This window comes from Pseudonaja textilis, chromosome 4, assembly GCF_049901715.1.
Source record: "Pseudonaja textilis isolate UNSWEBS1 chromosome 4, rPseTex1.2, whole genome shotgun sequence".
In the NCBI taxonomy this organism is placed as follows: Eukaryota; Metazoa; Chordata; class Lepidosauria; order Squamata; family Elapidae; genus Pseudonaja; species Pseudonaja textilis.
This window is the reverse complement of record NC_141993.1, coordinates 45,316,895-45,338,053: the sequence shown is the minus strand read 5'-3', so window position 1 is coordinate 45,338,053 and position 21,159 is coordinate 45,316,895. Positions and strand designations below refer to the sequence as shown.

The following is a 21,159-nucleotide window of genomic DNA, read 5'->3' as shown; positions in this document are numbered from 1 at the left end:
AAGAACTATGAAAAAAAATTCTGAAAAGATTCAGGTGGTTTATTTAAATAAAAAATATTATGACATATACATCTGCACATATCTATCAATATAGAGTAAGTGGCTCAGTGGTTAAGATGCTGAGCTCGTCAACCAGAAATGTCAACAGTTTGAGGGTTCAAATCCCTTGCACCATGTAATGGAGTGAGCTCCTGTTACTTGTCCCAGCTTCTGCCAACCTAGCAGTTCTAAAGCATTAAAAAATGCAAGTAGAAAAATAGGGACCACTATGGTGGAAAGGTAACAGCGTTCTGTGCACCGCCAGCATTTAGTCATGACGGACAGCATGTCTTCGAACAGCACTGGCTCTTCAACTTTGTAACGGAGATGAGCACCGCCACTCTAGGGCCAGAGTTTTATGAAGCACAAATGACATCCACGACCTCGATAAGTCAGCCTTTATTAACTAATAACTATTAACTATAACTATTAACTGTAATATTAACTGTAGCCGCGGTAATCGCAATCGCCACTATATTTGAGAGTCGGCTGACAGGAATGAGCAACAGCTGACGTGGTCTGACAGCTCACTTTTATACTGCTAGCTGTCAGATGGCTCAGCCAATGAGAATGGACTTCGGTTCCCGCTCAGCTCAGCCGAATGTAACATAATTCAAAAGAACCAGTAAGGATTTTACAAAAATAGAAGCCTACCATTAAAGAATCTTTGCAGTACCAAAGTAACTGATTTTGTGAGCATGTGTGCAGAATTCTGATTTAGTGTGTTCAGAAGGTTATTTAACATTCCAAGCCATAAAATAACTTCTGGGTGAGATTATGTTTAATTAATAATTCAACTGAGCATTATGAGCTGGACACATTATTGCATCAAAGGTAATTTCAAATTGATGATATCGCGGCTGCCCAGTAGATGAATCCTCATTAATCATACACCTATGAATATTGCATTGCATACTTGGAATTGTAACTGTCAGACTTTAGAAATTTGTGCTACAGGAATCAGATCCATTGTGCTTTAGCAAATTAAAGATTTCTCACATTGTTAGAAAAAGTTATATATTTTGTATTATTAAACATTTAATTAGATGATATGAATAAAATATTTTTTAAAAAAGATATCTATGCAATCCACTTGCCAACGTGGTGGGGAGTTTTCTGTGTATACCAATAAACAGATTCTAAGACTAAATCCTAAAATTGAACAAAGAAGAGAACTTAAATTGTCCAGTAAAATAGTTCATAGACACACATGGAAGCATCCCTCTTTAATACGAGGAGTAAGTGAGGAGTACCATTAAAGTCTATAAATATGTACAACTAGTAACATTTCCTGGGCTTTCTTGATATTTGCCAGCTATTCAATCTTCTGCTTTGGACTTCAATTTATTCCAATGAAAGAGGGAAATTCAACTTTAGGCCTTCATTATCCATGGGCATTCCAGAAGTTATGACAAGAATGCAATTAATGTGACAGAAAGGAGAATTACTAAATACATGGAATACAATAATATTAACAGCCTTTGATGTAATTGAAATAAAATCAAATGTAATTATTGTCTAATCTTGTTTTCTTTTTAGAATGTGATACATAGCATATTATTCAAGGACCAATGTCTTAAAACATTTGGTCATCCCCGTGTTTCATGTTGTACTTGCTGGTTATGTCATGTTTATAGCCTGGAATGTCCTAAAACATTCAGTCATCCCTGTGTTTGATGTTGTACTTGCTGGTTACATCATGTTTACAGCCTGGCAGGAGAAATAGTGGATAATACTATTCCTAAACTTGGGAAAACAATTTCTGCTCATGTCCTCCTACATTATGAAAGGGATTCAACCTTGTTTATTGATAAGCCTACCACTAATATGACTTTAGTCAACTGACCCCACTCTGAGGAAATACCATAAACAATGTGGTGAATCCTGATAATAGAACAGCAGCCATTTTAGACTTGCTTCACATGATTGTGTATCTGTAAGTTTATTCATATCATGCAGCTGTTACACAAAGGCTGTATCTAACAGGAAAAGATAAACAATGTTCTTTTGTTCTTCATAGACATAATTTTATAGAGCTTTTCAATAACTCTTCTCAAAGGACAGTTTACACATAAGAAAAATAATTAAAACAGTTAAAGCAAGCTAAAATTTAAATCTCAGTAAGACAATGAATAGTAGAAAATACAAAACAAAGCCAGCAGAACTCATGGCATGACTGAATGGTAGCATTTTGGTTCTTTGGCAGAATAACATCCATGATGGAGAATCAGTCCCAGACTAGCATTAATGAAAGCATCACTGGATATACGCCAAGATTCACATCCTAAAAAATACTCCAAGCATATAAAACAGGGGTGTCAAACTCGGGCCATCACAGTGGTGTCACGTGATGTATCAGGACTTTTTCCCCAGTTCACTATACTGGATATGGGTGTGGTCAGCATGTGATGCATCTGGCCCTTTAGCTGCAAGTTTGACAGCCCTGGTCTAAAGTTTTTCTGTTCTTCTTTGGTCTTGCAGACTGTTCACCCACCTTTGTCTGCTGCTTAAGTAATAACATACATTATATTGCACCTTGATTAGCACAGCTACACTTAATGGCATAAGAGCCATTTCTGAGTGGGTGGTATTTTTTCCTTAATTTTAACTTCAGTAGGAATCATTGAAAGATTATGCCTATGAATAACAAAAAATGCTTCTTTTTTTCTACTAAAAATATAGATATATGGATAAAAAGAACAACTTTCTACGAACAACATAAATAGGTTTGAGATACAAAATTTTGGATTGTATAAGTCAATTTTTTTTGCTCCTGTTCAGTTATTATCTCACCTTCTTTTATTGTTCAGTGTTATTGTATGGTTTTATAGATTTTTTTTTACTTATGAAACAATCAGAGTTGTTGGGAGCTGGTTGGTATCCTAATATAATAAACAAATACATTTAATAAGTAGATGTATCTGTTTGGTTGATCATTAATAACTTCCGTGCACCGAATTCTCAGAGTTTGGTCTGAGTTGTGTTAAAGAATTAGCTACATATTCCTCCTGTTAAGAAAAAGCATATTAAAATATCTTGATCTATCAAAGGAAAAAAATGCTCGTTATGTTTTCTAAACCATCTCTTTCTGAGATTTTACAATAGAACAGAAGCTATTATAACTTGTCCCTTTATCATATGCTGCTATCTTTGAGTCTACTTTATTCATATTGGCAAAATTAGGCTATTTTTATCACTGTCACTTTTACATATGGGAATTCATACTTTTTTCCAGGGTGTTCACCACAACATGTGTTTCATCTCACTTCCACATTGACCTATACATTTTGAGAAAAAAAAAATAACCATCTGTTTCCAACCAATTCATCTCAAATGAATTACATGACTTGTTCTGAAAGAAGCACTTCTCAGTCTAGTTCTTATGGAACATAAATGTGCAAATTTATTTTGGTTAAATGGTGCATTTTATATTGAAATTGGAAAGAGCAGAAGCCTATGTGCTACACATTTCCAAATTATATATTTATTTGAATTTAGTTTTATTTATGTGATTTAGGTATTGCCAGGCTCCAAACAAGTCTGGACAGGTCAAAATATTACAAAAGAATGAAACAGAATATAATTCAAAAACAGATCTGCAGAAAGATAACAAGTAGATTTTAAATAGAATGCCAAATCTGGTCAACAACAAAACTCACAAGAGTCTTCAATACTTTAGTCCTTAAGATCTTGGAGAGTTTCATTGAGGTTGAGATCTCCATCCAGATCTTAAAGGGAATCTCATTCCATAGGGTAGGCACCTAACAAAGAAATCTTCTGGGTTCCCCAAAATTGGAATTATTTAATTGAAGGATTGAAACGCATGCCAATGCTGTCAGCTCATATCAACCTGGCAGATACATGGGCGATATTATATTATACCAGAAACCAAAAATGTGATTTCATTCTACAATGAAAAAAATGAATTGTTCAAGCATTTCTACAATATATTTCAACTGTTTATGTACTTTTTCAATTTTATATTGCTCTGTAATGTGGTATCTTTCTAAAAATTACAACAAGTGGCATCACTAGGGATACCTTTGAGCTTTGTGGTCTAAATTGGACTCCAAGTACCATAACAATAAATATTTGTCAAGGTCATAATCTGTTCTCTCTCAGATGAAACTTCTGTAAGTATCTGTCAAAGTTGCCTATTAGATAGTCCAGTGAGTTAAGAAAGAAGATTCTTAGTGTTTTTTACTATCTTCCTATTGACTAATTTTAAAGAATTTCATTATCTTTTTTAAAGTTAAAAAAAAAGTAGAAAGGCTTTATATCCTGATTGAAATTCAAGACATATCTTCAATTATGTTGGTGGAATCAACAGATAAATCTTAAGGGATTTCACGTGGGTGCTACCCAGGGGTGGGATTCTACTGGTTCTGACCGGTTCTATAGAACCGGTTGTTATGATTCTGCACAGTTCAGAGAACTGGCATATCGCACTACTGGCTGGCCTCAGCCACCCCTCCCTCCCCACCCAGTCAGTCCATATGCACATGCATGACATGGCTGCCTGCAGCCTGCTTTTGCCCACCTGCCACTCCAGCCATTGCTGCCTGCCTTCGTGATCGATCACTCACCAATCACAAAGGCAGGCAGCAATGGCTGGAGTGGCAGGTGGGCCAAAGCAGGCTGCAGGCAGCCATATTGCACATGCGCAAGCCCTGGTCACCTACCTGTTGCCACTAGTCACCTTTCCCACCCACTTGCCTTTTTCTGATACTGCTGGTCACCTTTCCCCCCACTTGCCTTCACATGGAGCAGCTCCATGTCAGTTCCAGTGGGGTCAGCAGCTGCTTCTCTCCCCTGCTGGTCTAGCTGGGAGAGTGAGAGAGTGTTTCTTGGCATAGAGAAATTTAGCTTTGGGTCATGCCAGTCCGCATCAGGAAACGGATGCAGGCAGCACAGAAGCAGCCAGGTTGAATCCTGTTCCTGTCTGGCACCCAGACCTGTTTCCTGGAGGGAGCGGGATTTGCAGAACCCAAAGCAGCAACTCCCAGTTGCTAAAGTAAATTTTGCTGTGCTGCACAAGATGGTTTCCCAGGGCCCTAAAGGCCATCCTCCCAGAGCGCTGCTGCCACCACTCTGAAGCTCCCCTTCGGGATGGACAGTAAGTTCTTGTTTTGTTCCCTAGGAAGGGTTCCATCATAGAAGGCTATGTCTTTGGGCCAGGTGCATTCTGTTGGTCCTCCTGCCTCACATGGGGCAGTGGGAGGAGGAAGTGTGTGGTGGGGAAGGCTGTCTGCAGTTTTTGCAGCCAAAGCCAGGAATCCTGGGGTGTCTGCAAACTTGAATTTGTATGAGGTCGGAGCTCCATGGCTGTGCTGGCTGGAGGGACACTTTCTCCACGTGACACTGCTCAACTGCCTGGCCAGTGTGTCAGAAGAGAGGGAGGAAGAAAAACTTGGCAAGTCTTCTCCTCCTTCTCAGGCATTCACACAGAGCATGGATATGTGAGGCTGGGACCTTCTGTGCATGGGCGAATCCCTCTGGTGCCATGCACACACAATGTGTGCACTGCGAGTTCGTGTGTATGCCAAGAAGGAGGAGTAGAGTTGCTGAACTTTTCTTTCTCCCTTCACAGCACAAAGGCAGCTGCTGCAGCCTGCTCCTTTAAGCCTTAATGTACTTCAGCGCAGGGGTGGTAAGGGGGGACCATAAAGGAATAGCCAGGCTTCCAAGCAGCTCCGCTGCAAAGGGAAGGGAGGAAGAAAACTTTGGCAACTTTTCTCTTCCTTCTCAGGTAGAGTGTGCGCACATGCCACTGGAGAATCTTCTGCAATGAGTAGGTGCATGGGCAAGTCCCTCCAGCACCATGTGTGCATGCTCTCTGTGTGTTTATGACCAAGAAGGAGGAAAAGAGTTGCCAAATGTTTCTTCCTCCCTTAGCAGCATGAAGGCAGCCACCGGAGCCTGTCCCTTTAAGGTACCTCAATGTGGGGTGGTGTTAAGGCGGGGACCATAAAGGGACAGCCAAGCCACAGGAGCTGTCTTCCGAGCAGATCCGTTGCAAAGGGAAGGGAGGAAGAAAAGTTTGGTAACTCTTCTCCTCCTTCTCAGGTAGAGCGTGCGCACATGGTGCCGGGAGGATCTTCTGCAAGGAGATGGCACGTGGGTGAGTCCCTCCAGCACTATGAAATGTGTGAGTGTTTGCTCTGTATGTATGGGGCTAAGAAGGAGGAGGGAAGCATCCAGGTTAAATGCTGCAGAGAAGCAGGAGGCAGCTACCAGCAATGCCTTCATGTGAAGATGTTGGCATCAGGGAGGTTCAACCCCCTCAGGAGCCGTGAAGCACTCACTGCCCTTCTGACACCCTCCAAGTCTCCTCCCACTTCCTCCTCACCAGAAGCGTTATTTTTGGGGAGACTGTGGGATTGCCTCACCTCCCTGCTAGCCATCTGGTCTTTAATACTGGCTCACTAGATTCCCACCACCCAGGACCAGTTCAGATGTTCCTTTCCCCCCCAGGACAGAGAGAGGGAGAGGGAGAGATGAGAGAGAGAAAGAGATGAGAAACAGAGAGATGAGAAAGAGGGAGAGGGAGAAAGAAAAAGAGAGATGAGAAAGAGAGAAAGAAAAAGAGAGTAATGAGAGAGAGAATGAGAAATGAGAAAGAGAGATGAAAAAGATAGGGAGAAATAAAAAGATATAAGAGAGAAAGATGAGGCGGGAGAAAGAAAGAGAGAGGGGGGGAGAGAGAGAGAGAGAGAAAGATATCTGTTTAAAAGAAAATATTAAAATGGCTCTTTGAGTGTTTAAGGTTAGACAAACACCATGGTCCTTAAGTGAACCTTGTGGTCATTAAGCATGCACTGATTGTTAAACAAGTCCCTTTTCCCCAATGGGCATTTTTAACAGGAAACCAAAAGGAATTGTTGGAAACTGGCAAAAAACATAGAAAATCTCAGTCACATGACTCTGTGGGATGTTGTAACTGGTCGAGAGAGAGAGAGAGAGAGAGAGAGAATACATGGCTGTCAAAACTCCAAAGACAGGTCTGGGGAGGTCAGTTGTTAATTAGAACATTTACTAAGCAACTGACCATTAAGCGAGCACTACTTATGTTTAGTTTGCCAGTCACATGGCCACCTAGCCATGCCCACCCCAGTCACATGCCCACCTAGCCACACCCACAAATTAGGCCATGGCCACAGAACTAGTTGTTAAAAAATTTAAATCCCACTGCTGGTCCTATCACTCTTTATCTCAATCTCTTAACTTTTCTGCTGCTGCAGCAGCTGCTGCTGTTACTGCAGCCTAAGTTTCTCCAAATCCTAAGAAACTCAGTGAAAATGTAAAAGGAAGGTATTGTGATTGAACTAGAATAAACAAGTGGAAATGCATAAAACAGTTTATTTACCGATTCCATAGCCATGATTGTCCTGTTCCTGACTCTTTAACTGCTAATGTTGAATCACAGAATAGAGAATAAGGAAAATAACAATATCTACAGTCCAGACATTTATTCCAAACAAGATTACCAACCTGATATGTATTACTGAGGCCTTTGGGAAAATATAATTTTATAAGTTAGGATATTTGTGAATTTAGACTTTTGGCGGTGGGGGGGGATGATGGAAGCAGCTACAAATATTTCTTTCAAGCGCTGTTTAATATTCTAGATATGTTTAATATTTATATTTATATTTACCTCATTTATATGCTTGACACCTTGAATGCTTTTTTTTAAAAAAAATGCTTTTATCTACAGTTGCCCTTGGAGTATAACTGGAATGTTGTAATGGATGTTGCAAATTCAGAATACATTACAACATTATTCATATGTTATTAGTTTTTTTTTCCTGAAGTTGCCTACCATTGCTGGTTTTGGCTTTAAAGTTCTAATCATATATAGTTAATTGCCAGTGTTATTCTATTTGAATTAGGAGAAGAAGGAAAATCACAGTATAATCTTTTTATTCTAAAGTTCTGGCACTAGGTTTAGAAATAAAATCATACAATATTCACATTGGGAGACATTGTAAAAATAACCTCACCCAACAATACATAAATATGTTATTATAGCATCCTCATCATATAGATATGGTGTACTTATATGTGTGGATATGAATAATAGAGATACAAAAAAGATAGAGATAAAAATATATTTCTTTATATGTCCGTTATCTACTGAGGAGTTCTGTCACATTATTGAATCACTCCTGCTATTAATATTTTTTCTTGATGTTCAACCAAAATATATTTATTTACAATTTATAACCATTGCTTCATGAAATATCTTCTAGAAAAAAATTAAAACCATTTTGTCCCATATTTTACATGAAACTATGATAGAGCTATACTTCCATAGTTTTCTCTTTTCTGGTTTTCACTTCTCCAGGCTAGTCATCCCCAATATCTCTAGCAATGTTTCCTAAGTGTTTACTTTCAAGTCCAAACCACTTTGGTTGCTTTTCTCTGGACATATTTCAGTTTGTCAGTATACTTCTTAAAATTTAACCCCAAAAACATGATATAATATTTTTGGTATGATCTGACCAATACAGAATAGAATAGGAAAAATGTCTTCTTTTGATCTTGATATTTACTTCTCTTGATGCAGCCTAATATTCCATTTACTTTTTTTTTCAATCCTCATCACATTATTCAGCTTGCGATCTAACAAGAACCCAGATCTTTTTCCTATGAGCTATTGCCCAATGTAGTCTTCCCTATTCTATATCATTCCTTTGCTTTTTGATGTCCATGTGAAGATCTCATTTTGCTAAAATTTATCTGATTTTTGCTCATTGTTCCAGTTTATCAAGATCCTCCTAAATCTTGCTATTGTCGACCAAGATATTTGTATCATTTTTGTGTCATTGCGATTGTGATATGTCCTACTCCATCATCCAAGTCAATTATAAATATTAAGCATCATAATGCCCTGAATAACAGCTCATTCTATCATCCAAATCCACTGGCTCATACTCATTGGGTACAAATATATATCCATCTAATCATAGTATAGTTCAGCCCAGTTTTGGAGGGATGGAGCTATATTTTTTACTAAGATTTCATAAATTGGTGTTAGGATTACACTTAACTAAATATCTTTCCTTACAAGAGTACAAGGGTAAAAACAGAATCAAGACTGCGCTGATGACACCTGACTAATCAGTTCTGTTTATAAGAAATCATGCATCTTCAAATTATTTATAGTAAAGCATATAATTGAGGCATTTCAGTAGGGGGAATACTACTAATCAGAGAAGTGTTTTACACATGAATGAATTTTATTTGCTGGTAATGTTTTGTCAAACGGAGGCAACATCTCCAAATGTAATTGAATTCCCATCAAATTTAATTGGCATGGCTAATGGTAAAGGATGCTGGGAGTTGAAGTCTGACAGTGTTGGACACATCACCGGTTGTCTTTCCCTAGTGTTACTTCAATGAAGTCAATTGCTCCCTTTCAATCACTCTTTAACCAAATAATAAATACTATGATGCACAATCTAGAACTTTGAGGAAAGAGGAACTAGAGTAAAAGAAATGGAGCGTGAATATTCCCTTTATTTTACATTACTTGAATGAAGACTTTTCACACTGACAGGAAGCTAGCTGAACAAAAGAAGACTAAAATTGAATTTCCTATAGTCTACTTGAACTGACCTTGGCAGGTAGTTTAGTGCCAAAATGCAATAAAATTGAAAACCAGGCTTGTTCACAACCTTTTTAAATCAATAATAAATTATACAGGTTCTTTATTTTTAAATGAGACTCCTCCTTGGCCTAATTGACTGGATGAGGTTTATGAGTTTAGGCATTTTTTCTTGCCAAGGATCATGATGAGGCTATGAGTAGCATCCTACATCAATTGCAGTTTATTTAGGCAGAAAAGCTACAGCCCAAGAAATGAACACAACTCTGCATTACAATTCATTATGATTTTGTTTTACTGTGTTTCTCCTATAATTTTCAAAAAGTTTTTTTTAATACCTCATTTTAAAGTTACACAAGCTTTTTAATGAAAAAAAAATACTTTCAACTGTTTTTTTTCAAGTTTGATCTTAATTCACTCAGCCAATTTCTTCTGAATATTTGCATTATTTGCAAAATACTATGGCTTTTTAAAAACACAGAAACAATTTTAGCATATGTTTAGCTAACAATGTCTTCTATTTTATGCCACTAAAAGTTGTAAGGTATACTAAAATACTCCTTTAAAATTGCAAGGCATATTCTGCATGAGAAACCACAGAATTTAGGCTATGTCTTATTTAAATATATGTAAAAATCAATATAAATATTTTCCAGTGTAAAAGGTAATTTTGTTCATAAATAAATAAATATGCAGCCAATACATTTTATATATAGTAGGATACATTTTGCTTTCTGATTAGCTGTCATGTCCCTGGTAGACACTGACTCTGAGGGAGAGGAGGAACAGCCAACAGGGAGTGGAAGTGTGGCTCCAGAGGTTGTGGAAGAGGCTGGGGAGGGGCAGAGGCTGGCTAAGCAGTCAGAGGAGGACATAGGTCCACCTCCTATCCATCCTAGGGCACGCAGGGAGGAGAGGATCAGGGAAAAACATGGTCTACTTAGGAGGAGAGGGCCATGATCCTCTTCATGAGTTGCAGGTGTGAGAACTGCATAAGTGTTTGGACCTGCATTCTGGCAAACACTGGAGACAAAGCTTGTTTTATTTTGGTTTGAGGTTATCTTGGTTGGCGTCCTTCCAACAGACTGTGCCTTGTTATCTCCTTGAATTTGGTAAATACTTCTCCTGTTCCATTGTGGAAATTTCATCATTGTAGTTTGCTTGGTTTTATTTTCACCATTATCTGCTCATTAAATTTGGACTGTATTGCTTTCTTTTAAAGACAATTTTTGAGTACTTTTTATCTCCAACTGAGAATTATTGAACAGTGGGGCCAAGTTGGAGGCGGACATTTATTTACGTTTTGGATTTTGTTATGCTTGTGTTACACGCTGGGTCATCATATTAGCTATGTTCAATACTGAAATTGTGTGTTATATAAAATATAGCTCTGAAAGAGTAGATCAGTTTATCATCTAAATTTCTATAGAGAATGAATAAATATCCATTTATATTTTCATTCAAACATATACAGGTGAAACTCGAAAAATCAGAATATTATGCAAAAGTTCATTTATTTCAGTAATGCAACTTAAAAGGTGAAACTAATATATGAGATGGACTCATTACATCCAAAGCAAGATAGTTCAAGCCATGATTTGTCATAATTGAGATGATTATGGCTTACAGCTCATGAAAACCCCAAATCCACAATCTCAGAAAATTAGAATATTGCATGCAATCAATAAAACAAGGATTGTACATTGAACAATATCGGACCTCTGAAAAGTATAAGCATGCATATGTACTCAGTACTTGGTTTGGGCCCCTTTTAAGCAATTACTGCCTCAATGCAGCGTGGTATAGACGCTATCAGCCTGTGGCACTGCTGAGGTGTTATGGAAAACCAGGATGCTTCAATAACGGCCTTAGCTCTTCTGCATTGTTCGGTCTCATGTCTCTCATCTTTCTCTTGGCAATGCCCCATAGATTCTCTATGGGGTTCAGGTCAGATGAATTTGCTGGCCAATCAAGCACAGTAATCCCACAGTCATTGAACCAGGTTTTGGTGCTTTTGGCAGTGTGGGCATGTGCCAAGTCCTGCTGGAAAATGAAGTCAGCATCCCCATAAAGCTTTGCATGTAATGAGTTTATCTCATATATTAGGTTCACCTTTTAAGTTGCATTACTGAAATAAATGAACTTTTGCACGATATTCTAATTTTTCGTGTTTCACCTATATGTAATTAGAATGAACACATATCTAGTTGGTCCAGGACAATTCATGTTTTTATCTGTTGTGCCAGCATCCCAACCAGTTTAGCATTTGTCCTGGACATTTTGTTTTGTTTGTTTTGTTTTTCAATGAAGCCCAGACAGCCTTTCTCTTGCCTTTTGGTTCCCCTGAGTCATTAGTCCCAACTAGTCCCAGCATCCCAACTTCTTCAACCTTTGACAAAAGAGATGACAGATGCCAAGATTGTTTGCTTATGATGTAAGAAAGAATCAAAACCAGGAAGAACTTTTGGTGAAGTAATGGCAAATTGAAGAGAGTTGAAGAGCTCCCCTTAACTTACTTCTTATCCCCAGTTGTTTTTGGGGCTCCATACAGCTTTCCCAAAGTCTGGAGAATTCTCTGGTTTTAAGGAAAATCTAATCAACCCACATGTTCAACAGACAGCCTATGCTTGCAAAAGGATGGCAAAATGGAAGGTGTTTTTTTTTTTTTTTGCAATTTCTTGGTAAGAGACCAGCTGGAAAGCAGGGTTTCCATCAAGCTCAATGTTGTTTGGTAGCAGTACATACAGACATTAGATCTGATCTCCCTGCTTTTTAAATACTTTATTTAACCTATTAATCTGTAACTTGAAGAGATATTTCCTTCGGAAACACTGCTGTATCTCTCTTGCTGATTTTCAATATTTCTGGAGTTATTATGGAATAAAATTAGTTTACTTAGTTAATAGAACAAGAAGACAATGTTTTGAATTGTTAAACTTCTTGTGTATTAAATCATTTTATAGGATTAAAACTTACTTTTAAAACAATCTCTAATATCTGACACTATGTTCTACACACACAAACACACACACACACACACAATATTTAGCCACCCATTACTTTAATTGGAGTTGCTCTCTGTCTTTGGCTCCCTCAGTGTTTTCTGGAGAAATCATACATTGAAAATATTTTCTTTGACCACAAGAGTGTGCTATTCAATATGTAGAAAAAATAAGACCAAGCACTGCATATTGTTGGAGATGAAACTTTTATTTAAAAAATCATTACAATCCTTAAAAGCTAAGTTTGAAAAAAATTGAACAATTACTGTATAATAAATTTGATATAATTCTTGTGGAACACAAGAAAGTAAAAAGTAAAATGGAAAATAAAGTTCATAAAATGGACCCTATAAATACATGTTTTAAGATGTCTTTGTTGTATATCAAAATAGAATAGAATAGAGTAGAATAGAATTCTTTATTGGCCACGTGTGATTGGAGACACAATGAATTTGTATTTGGTGCATATGCTCTCAGTGTACATAAGAAAAAATAAAATACATCCATCATTAAATACACCACTTAATGATGGTCATAGATTAATATAGACAATCAAAAAAAAAAGAAAAATAGAAAAAAACTACAGGAATAAGGTTCTTATGATCATTCTGATTTAGGATTAAAAGCTGAAAACCTAAATATAACTCTTTTGAAAGAATCTCCATGGCAAAAAGAAAGGAATATTTGTTTTACCAGATGTAAACCAAGCAAAGGCTGTGTTTTACCATGTCAAATGGGGGTGGTAGTGATTTTTTTTAATTTCCAGAGGTTGAAGTTTGAATTACATCACATTAAAGGGTTTATTGATTTTCATACTGGAAATATTCTAGACTTTGATCAAAGCTTAACACAAATGGAACAGAAGAGAATGCACGATCAGCAACAGCCTGAAGATTGTGGATGGAAGATTGGAGGAATTAAAGGAACAGGTGCAGAGGTGATATTCAGCAGGTTCTGACCAGTTTTGGAGAACTGGTAGTGAAAATTTTGAGTAGTTTGGAGAACCAGCAAATACCATCTCTGACTGGAGATTTTAGAGTACCCTTCTCCTGTCACACACACCAAGCCACACCCACAGAACCAGTAGTAAAAAGAAATTGAATCCCACCACTGAATAGGAGACGTATGTTAGATAGAAGCGAAAAGTGTGTATGCATATCTGAAAAACAAAAGAGAAATGAGAATGTATATTTTGGTAGATATTCATGTATTAATAATGGCTATTTTGAGCCATGGTGGTACAGTGGTTAGAATGCAATGTTGCAGGCTGATTCTGCTCACTGCCAGGAGTTCAATCCTGATGAGCTCATGGTAAGTAAAAGCTAAGTAAAATGAGGACCCAGAATGTTGGGGAAAATATGCTGACTCTGTAAACCTCTTAGATAGGTCTGTAAAGCACTGTGAAATGGTATTAAGCATAGGTGCCATTGATATTATTTTATAGTTAAGATTAATACTGAGTTAAGATTAAATTTGTAAGACTGAGATCTAATATTAATTTTTATTATTGGTAAGTATACAGGTTTAAAGTGTGAAAATTGAAAACTGTAACAAATATTGTTACAGAAAAGGAAAGTAAAAAAAAAAAATCTGGATCAGCACTGCTAGTGTCCAGCTCTTTCCAAGTTCTAATAAAATGATTTTCTTTTTCTGATCATATTGATATTACAAGTTTATTCCAATTTATTTCAATTAGAATCTTATTTGTTAATGCCAGTATCCCTCATCCCTGTATTAACAATTATGTAAAACAGGTCTGGGATAAAACAAAGGCTTAATTAATAGTAAAGGGAACACTTAATGCTGCGATGAGTCTGAATAATAGTAGACTGTTTTAATTTTATTTGGGGTCTCATACAAAGCTGAGAATTATCGCATTATGTCAAAAGTTTAAATCGCTGAAAAGGATATTTTGCAGACATCTGCTTAGCTCAGATGACTCCCGAACTTAATCTTAAATTCCTTAATCAAAACTTGCAATTTGATAATAGCGGAAATTTACATAAGTATCAAGATATAATTGAATATACTGCATATCCCCTAACTTGACTGATAGTTTTTCTGTGGGCATCAATCTGAAGAGAGCCATTTGTCACTTACTCTTTCACTTTTAATGCCTGTTGAATTGCGCCCTTATGAAACCATCAGTTTCATTAAATCCAATTATTTTGTAGACAAAAGAGATTGTGTTGGAGTGAAAACTTGGAATATGTTTGCTACAAATATTTTTATTTCCCTTCAAGTGGTAAGACTGAAAAATATAGGTTTTTTTTCCTTATCCAGCTATGATTTAGATGAGTCTGACAGAGGAGCTTGTTCTGATGACCTGGTTACATCTCAGCTTGAGAATGTGTCAAGTGCTAAGGTTGATCCACATGACTGACATCAGGAGCAGCTGAATCCACTCTTAGAGGAGGAAGTATTTTAGACTGAGAATGTGACATGTACACTGGAGAGCAGAGGAACAGGATTTAGTCTGTCTTCTTGCAATGACAAGGAGTATTCCCAGCCCTGGGTGATTTCACCTGCCTGTTTAAGAGCAACTGCTTGCCTAGAAACAATAGTGCTGCTTATTGAAGTCCTGCCCATTTGTATCTTGAACTCTTTTGCCTAAAAAAGGTGGTTCTTCTGGATTTGGGTTGTCTGGTGACCCAATACTGAGACTTTTGGATTGTGCCCCAATGATGCTTTGCCTGTTGCTTTGGATTGCTGCTATTTGTAAATACCTCAACAACAGTAAAGTTTTGCAACTATATTCCTTTGTGCGTACTTGGCCTAGGACAGAATAGTTCCTAAGGTGCCTGGTGCAACAACTTCTTTAAGTTGATATTTTCATTGATTAGTTACCTTGCAAAAGGTTCCATGTTCCAAGAGTAGAAAAGTACTTTTGAAGCAAATATGGAAGCAAATTGGCTGAATGAGGAATGTTTGGTTGTTAATCAGTAATGCAGGTAGGATTGCAATAACTAGGATAACTCCCTGAAACCTATTACCAGTTTACAATTATTATATGACAATATATATTCAGAAGAAAATTTTCAACAAAATTATGGAATTATTTTAATCATTAATTAATATTGTTCAATATGTCTAGTTGTTTGTAAAATTTCTACCATTATTTGGAACTGTCATTTTGTAAATTACTTTTAAGTTTCTAGGAAACGGGATAAAACAGGTATTTATTTTAACATTGAGCACCCTTCTCTCAACAGAAGTGGGGGGGATAAGACACCATCTATCATCTTACTACAACTCAGCCCTTGCAACAGTTCCAAGAAAATCCACCCCCATTTGCATTCTGATACATGTGATCCTGAGGGCAGAACTAAACCTCCAAGTGGCCTCAAGAGCTCTCAGGGAGAGTGCTAGCAACCAGATGACTGCAAAGAAACATAATCCTTCCAAACCCTCACCATATTGTTATAGAATCAATCCTTCCATCATCCCCACTATCCTGCCAGAACTGATGAAGCTTCTTGGATGAGAAGCAAAATTCTTCTTCTTCCTTGGAAAAAACAGTCCAGTTGCCTTTTGAAAAAGCACCTTTGAGGAAAAAAATGACCTAGATGGACTGAGAATCTCCACAGACATTTCCAGCTATCAAGTCTTTCAATTCTCTTTTTCCCATGGAATCTTCAACCTTGTTAATATACATGAAGAAAAGGTTTCAAACATATTCTTTTGAAAGTTGTTTGCTGGGAGCTCTTCCTCATAGGAACAATAGCACATAAACTTATATATGACTGCACAGTGTTTTACAGATGTGTCGAAGCAGTTATAGAGTCAGAAGGATGAAAGGCTAAGTCAAATTTTAAGCTGATCAGAATCAAACTGTTTTCAGTTGATAGAATTAGCTTGCAATCCAATGTCTATTGGATCTTTTTTTTTCCAAAGAATTCTCAACCTCAATCCATGAAGAAAAAAAAACCCCGAATTTGTCCTCTTGTTTCAGTTGTACTGAGAGGGTTGTATTCAAATCACCAATGTAATAAAAGTTGGTGTCCAGTTTGTATTCCAAAGTTGCAATTAAATTATTTAGATTGTCAGATATTTGTGAAAATGCCTGTTTGATAATTTTCTATACATAATGGCACCATGTGTTCTTTATATCATCTACATGAATTAAATTTTTTAAACCTAATAGGTTTATAAAATAACAAATTTTCTGTTGAGAATTTTCAAAAACTGCCCTAAAAATAAGCTCAAATTTGGCCATTTTCATAGCTCCTTCTAGTGATGAAAGAATATATTTGTTTGTTTGTTTGTTTATAGTCAATTGGAATACATAAAAATCGGGGAATTTCAGCCACTCACAACAAAGCAATCCAAGGTTGAAGATTTTTAAAAATAGTAAAATAGAAACACAGTTTTTTATTCTTAAATTTCTCCATCAGAATTAAGAGGAAGTTACTCAACACTTTCTTATTTTAGCTTGCATTAAACAACCTCTTCCATGTCATTTAACAATAAAGAAGTCTCAAAAATGGCACAGAACTTTAAAAGGCAATGACTAAACACAGCCTCTGTTAACTCATACAGATAATAATGTCATAAACTGTTTAAGAAATGAAAGGCAGAACTTATTGTCCATTTAAAAAATAAATTCTTAAATGGCTGTTTTTCTAACAACTAAATAATTGTAGCCCTGTCCCATAGCTGTCTGCTCATCAGCTGTTCCAAAGCACAACTCATGAATATTCTTGCAGACCATTGCTTTTATAGAGGATATTGTGAGTAATTCTAGGATGCTTCCTAACCCATGAAAGAATGCCTGTTCTTTCTGTTAATATTGAAAAAATGAAAATTCAGAGAAAGGAGCCTCTTTTGGCATGTAAATTGTCAACCATGTTCCCAGGAATGCCCCCACCTAAGATGAGACTGGCTGGTATATTTAAGAATAATGTAAGAAGTCAGCTGGAGGGATAATTCTGTTTTTTTAAAAAAAATCTAAGTAACTTAAAATAGACCTAATACTGTTTCAAGATTCCCACAGTTGATTTCTTACATCATCTGTCAATTATCCAGAAAAAAATAAGTGGGTGATATTTGGCCTTTTTATTAGGTGTCACCAACAAAATTGTAATTATTATAACTTTTATGGTCTGCTGCAAAGATGTGCAAAAATATACTTCATGTTTATTATATATTTACGACCTTTATTTTGAATTCTTTTGTAATGTATCTGTATACTCCTAAACTGTATACTTTCTTTTTATGACCGTGTAATCCCTTAATTCTGAGTATGTATTTTTAAACCAGTTGTTTCAGTATGGATTTTTTTTTTACTCACTATAGTAATAAAAGAGCTGAACTATAAAATGTGCATTAGACACAACTTATCCAACTCAATGAAAAAAATTCAAAGAACATATGTACAATTTGAAAGAGCCATAGTTCTGTAGTAAATGATGTGTAAAAAGTCTTAAAGTCTTTGGAAAATTTAGTTAGTCAGTCTATGTCTGACTATGAAGACTATTTTGTTCTATACAGCACTTGAATTGAAAGAATTAGTCAGAAATGTTTTGGCTGCCTACTCCTCTCAACATAATCCAAACTGAAAATGTATTAGAATCTGGATGACTGGTCTTTGAATCTTGAGCCCGCATTTCGGAGAACCTTCAAAAAGTACTGAAGTTTTGCAGCTTTGAGCTCCAAGTACATATGGCTGCAAACCATTGATGTTTTGAGCACTTAGCAAGCATGAGACATTGGACCATGCACATGAAATGAAAAAAGACTTTCTTTGAAGATCTAATAATATGTTAGATTTTATTCCTTAATCCATTTTTGTCACAATTGACATTTATTGCCACCTATTTCATTTAAGTGCAAATAAAACTGGCAAGCTGCTATTCTGCCATTGGCATTTTAACAATTCCACTGAAAGAATTGCAGCTATATAAGGCTGAGTGTTTTCAAATTCTTTATATTCAAAGGGGTTCTATTTTCCACATGCCTCAGAACAAATGAGATTTTCAAGTAGTTTCATCAATGAACACGGCAGTGTGATCTGAAAGATAAGACATCTTCTTATCAGAATAAGACACTTTTTACCCACTAAAAATTTTAGTAAGAAAAAGAAGGATGTAAATAGCTGATGTGAAAAATACATATATGGTTTACTGTAATTATATGCTAATATATTGATGGAACATTTTTTTTTACTCCATAGGAAATAGCCTACCCTTTCATTCCATAAAGGTAGAAAATAATTAGGTCTTACATTTAAGACCTAATTTGGTAATAGATATCTTTTTCTTCTTTCAAGTTAAAGGAAATTGTATAAATTAGACATAGGATGCAAAAAAAAATGTGGGGTGAAATGGGCACTATATCTCACCACGATGAGATGGGAATTACCATTCTGCATCTTTCACTATCTACACACAACCTAACTTTTACTAAATATTTAGAAGTGGGGAGTTGACTTTACAAAATAGTGAGGTATATTTAAAGAACCTCCCTTTGCTTTTTATGATTTTTTTTAAAGGGGAAAAAAAGGAAGAAAATTTCAAAGCAATTAGCAGATTTTTACCAGAATTTTGTTATATTTATCTAATTTGTTTGCATTTCTCTAACTATTTAAACAGTTATACTTTTTTCTTGGAAAACCATGTCACATTCCTAATATAAATAATTTCATTTGCAAAAAAAAACCCACCCAAATTAAAGCATGATCTTTGTCAATGTCAAATGAGAAATTAAAATTTTCTTCTAAATCAATGATTCAGGCTATTGAAGGTAACATTGTTATCATTTATTAATTTGTTCGGTTTAAATCCAATTCAAAGTTGCATCTCCTCAATTGTTCACTTGCAACTACTCTGTGAAGTAGACTGAATTGAAAGAGTTATTGGCCCAAATTAATAACTGAGATTGACTGTGGGTCTTTCTGTGATCTCAACTATTACACCCTTAATATGGCAAAAGTTATGTTAGACCCAATTAGCCAAAACCTAGAATAATCTCATATTTTCATAGCTATGTTGTTATTGTTGTCCCTTCAGTCATGTCTAACTCACAGGTGAAATTCACAGGTAAAATTTTTCCATACAGGCTCTGTGGGCATGGCTGTGGGCGTGGCTTGGTATAATAGTAATAGCAATCAGGAACAACCAAGAACTCTTTTTAACAATTCAAATCATTCCTACCACCTCTCTGGAGATGGGCCGAGGTAGCTGAATTTCACCCCTGGTGGAATTTTACACCTCTTGGCAATTCTATAGACCAGGTCTCTCCACATCTTGCACTGTTTCTTTGAGTTTTTCTATGCTCCGGCTGGTGTCAGCTTTGATGGTTTACAGCTATTGTGGTGGCCTGGTTTCCTTCTACTGCTAATTCTTCCCAATGCCTGGTTTCCTTCTACTGCTAATTCTTCCCAGTGCTTTCTTTTCCGATTATATCTATACAATTGTAAACATTTTAAGACTATAAATTCAGTTTTTAATACTTTTGTCCATTATCTTGAAAAAGTATTAAAATAATTAAAAATTTCTCCATTCTTTTTTCCATTGTCCATTGCAGCTACATCTTAAAATAACCAAGCGCCTTAAAAAGTTGATTCCTTGATTGCATGGATATTCCATTTTATCCTGCTCATATTATTTTGCTTTCCAGTTTCCTTGCCAACCTCATTTTTTTTGTTTGTTTATTAACAAAGTAATTTTTTTGATAATCAGTGAAGTCATGTTAATCATATAGGACTTCAAATATACTGTATGTGCAGGCTTTGATAGTACAAAAATGCTATTAAAATTTGAGCAACAATAAGATTAAGTAAACGGTTGACCTTGTGATTTATTATTTGGAACTATTTTGCTATTAAGTTTAAATTATAAGTCTAAAGTTTTTTTATCGAATGATAAAAATTATATGTCCCTCATATTTATAAGTCTAATTATATCCCAAAAAATGTAAAGTATGTGTTTGAAACCATCAACTTCAATAGCATTATTATATTTTTTATTGAGTTTTCTTTCCTGGTATTCTACAGATGTATTGAATTTCCACTTCCATTTGGGAAGGAGTTGCATAACAATCATAACAATATATCATAACAGATATGGTAGTGGGATCCAAAGTCAGTTTCAAATATGATATTTTTACATGATAGCTACAGTGTATCTGATTATGGTACTGAATCAATAGTGTCAGAAAATTCTCCAAAGCCACCTGTCTGTTTAAAAAACTATATATTCTATATCCACAGTTTAATACCATAAGTTATTTGTGCTACAAACCTTTCACTTTTCAGAATTTGCAAATGAAAGATGACTTCTTGCTTGTGACTTGCACATAATGTGTTGTTATTCTGTTCCAGGAGAGAAAATGTAACAAGCAAGCTTTCCTAGAAACATGATTGATAACCAGAAGGCAAGAACTTATTGAGGTGAGGTCACAAATTTTTATCACAAACTAGCAAGCCTCACTTGACAATGCACCAAGGAGTATGAACTCAGGTTTCATGGTTTCAAGCAGAGACTCTTACAGAGTTCTGGGAGTTTAAAA

At 36.0% G+C, this 21,159-nt stretch overlaps 2 long non-coding RNA genes across 2 annotated transcripts in view; one reads left to right on the top strand and one right to left on the bottom strand.

Moving 5' to 3' along the window:
* The window catches only part of LOC148125812 (uncharacterized), a 58,518-nt gene extending 53,596 nt beyond the window's left edge, over nucleotides 1-4,922 (bottom strand). Inside the window, exon 1 of the long non-coding RNA XR_015743499.1 lies at nucleotides 4,795-4,922. This is a non-coding gene — a long non-coding RNA (uncharacterized LOC148125812). The remainder of the gene's footprint in view (nucleotides 1-4,794) is intronic.
* A 93-nt stretch (nucleotides 4,923-5,015) lies between these two features.
* Nucleotides 5,016-19,229, top strand: LOC148125811 (uncharacterized). Its single transcript, XR_015743496.1, has 3 exons — nucleotides 5,016-5,155; nucleotides 6,106-6,160; nucleotides 15,864-19,229. It is a non-coding gene; the product is annotated as an uncharacterized LOC148125811 (long non-coding RNA).
* The last annotated feature ends 1,930 nt before the right edge of the window (nucleotides 19,230-21,159 follow it).